Source organism: Micropterus dolomieu, linkage group LG03 (assembly GCF_021292245.1).
Source record: "Micropterus dolomieu isolate WLL.071019.BEF.003 ecotype Adirondacks linkage group LG03, ASM2129224v1, whole genome shotgun sequence".
Taxonomy (NCBI): Eukaryota; Metazoa; Chordata; class Actinopteri; order Centrarchiformes; family Centrarchidae; genus Micropterus; species Micropterus dolomieu.
Genome location: NC_060152.1, coordinates 46,505 through 49,067, shown reverse-complemented (window position 1 = coordinate 49,067; position 2,563 = coordinate 46,505). Strand labels below are relative to the sequence as shown.

The window sequence follows — 2,563 nt, the reverse complement described above, 5'->3', positions numbered from 1 at the left end:
TATGAAGGTGGATCAAACAAGCTAATCTTAAATGTCAAAGTGGAGAGGAGCCTAGTAGGCCTATTTATTTTCATTCATTACACAATATGAATAAGCTATGCAGACAGTTGTAAAGAAAGAACATCTTTTTCTTCTGTTCTCTACTTGTTATAGTTACACAGTATTAGGGGTGTGGGCTGTATTAAAAGTATCCACTGTTCTCCCATGCTCTAACACACAGTAACGATGAAATGTGTGCTGTTCTCACATTCTTCCTCTGTATGTACACATAAACAACAAGGCAGGGAAATATAAAAGGAATTTATTTTATTGTTTGGGTACATTATTGTTCAGTGTACATGTTCACATCTGAAACAAACTTTACGTGCTTGATAACTGTCCCACCCCGCAGACATCTACACACCAATACTGATTTATATCCATAGCGGCAAGTGCTATGTAGCTCCACATAGGGGACACAGGAATTGCCATATAACACCTTCATGCGGCGTCATAACCGCGTAACAAATTCACAGCCGCACTGGCAGAGCTCCAGAATATGCAACTGACCGGACGCGCTTACAATTGCGAGGGCCCGCCTAACGCTGCTTGCAGCTTTAATTATGTTCATTGTTATGCACCAAGTCACCAAAGCAAATCCCTCCCCAACACTACTTATGGTGACGTCAGAACGCAGCCAACGCTCACTACGCTGCTGACGTGTAGGTAGGGAAGTGGCTGTCGAGGAGTCTTTAGTCGCTAGCTCTTACTTTTACCTCTTCATCATAAGCCTTTGTCGACACTATGAAATCATTTGATTTAGTTCTTAGCTATTTGATAAAATAACAACGGAAGAGAAAACGGGCCAACTGCACAGGTAGGGGGCTTTTAATTAAATCACCAGCAAGGGCTAACGTTAGCAGGCTGCAGTGCTAACGTTATTAACTTCCAGCTGAACAATGTTGCCACATTAGCTACACTTAGTGGTAGCAATACAACATGAACATTTCCTTACGTGACTGTTGTAAATAGAAAGCTTTTTATTCATAGCTGTTACCTTATTTACTCCATGGTGGTGGTGACTTTCAGCCGCTGAGCCCAGTTAGCCAACGCTACTCCAAAGGCAACACTCACAAGGCACTGCAAACGAAAGAGGACAGACAAGTCTGCTGCAGTCACGACACTTCTACACATCCAGCAAAGACTTACCCAGTCATCAGCGTGAGACAGTTAGTTGTGGTTAAACCAAAGCAGTTCTTAAAATCAAAATCAGACATATAGCGTTACAGATCATTTAAACCACGTCACCATTTGTCAGCTCATACTTGAATATTTCTATGCTGTCCCTCACAAAGGCGTGTTCAGTGATTTACTGTTAATTTATTTACTTTATATAGGGTGGCAGAATATCGCAGGTTAGTGCTGGAAATAAATGTCAGTTGCTAATGTTCTAGGTGCACCAAGCGGGCAAAGTGCAACACAACAGCCCCACCTTCAAAAAAGTTCTCTCTCTCAATTCAATTCAGCTTTATTGGTATTCATGTAAAACAACAATATTGCCAAAGCTACAAATAACTTACAAAAGAAAAATTCATTTCGTACAGTTCATTAAATAAAGTAAATAAAACAGTAAAAGTGAGTGTTTGTGTGTGTAAAATAATAAATAAATAAAACAGTAAGCGTGTGTGTTGTGAATTCAATTTATATGGTTCATTAAATAAATAAAAAGTAAAGTGTGTTAAATATTAAATTTAAATAAAATAACTAAAACAGTAAAACGTGTGTGTTAAAAATATTCCAAATTAAAATAAATAAATAAATAAAGTAAACATCTGTGTGAGTGTGTATATTAATAGACAACAAAAATGTATATAAAAACAAAAAAATCGGTATCAAATGTGAAATTACAAAGGAACAATTACTAAAATAACAAACAATGAAAATAAGAACAATTTGAACATTTTTTAGAACAATTCTTTAATATATCAGTCTAGCCTAGGGCTGGGCAGTATATCAGTATATGAGGTTTACTGAATTTCAAAAGAGATATGAAATTAGACAATACCGTTTATACCGATATAGTTTGATGTTGAGTTAATGAATGTTTCTGTAAAGTCCTGCCAGCGTTTGCTCCTCTCTCTTTCGTCACCGTGTATGGCGAGCGGATAGCGTCATGGTGCCTGCTGTCACCTTGCTCCCGCGAGATTTTGATGTCATGTGACATGGCGACATTTTGCACCGCCGGCTAAAGCCGGACACAATTTCTAACCAGCATGCCTTATTTTAAGTCCAACATGCATCACGTTAAGTCAGCGCTGAGCAGCACCGCATGAAGTCAAACGCACTTTTTCAAAGTTCTTCTTCTTTTTTGTTTTTCTTTTTTTTATTGGCGGTTACCAAACTAGCCAAGAGGTGCATTACATTATTAATCAACTTAATTATGTAAGTTAAGTTTGTACTTAAAAAAACCCCAAAACAGTAGCCTACTTTAGCTTTCTTAGTATGATGTCTTCTTCCAAATTTTTAATAGGTTCTTTTGTAAGTCAAACTAAAAGGAAGCGTGAAAAATACCTAGAAATATGTT

General features: G+C 37.5%; 1 long non-coding RNA gene across 1 annotated transcript; it reads right to left on the bottom strand.

The window, feature by feature from the left end:
- Positions 1 to 1,056: 1,056 nt before the first annotated feature.
- On the bottom strand, positions 1,057 to 1,418 carry LOC123968125. Its single transcript, XR_006824397.1, has 3 exons — positions 1,368 to 1,418; positions 1,189 to 1,235; positions 1,057 to 1,119 (listed from the first exon to the last, which is right to left on the bottom strand). It is a non-coding gene; the product is annotated as an uncharacterized LOC123968125 (long non-coding RNA).
- Positions 1,419 to 2,563: the final 1,145 nt, after the last annotated feature.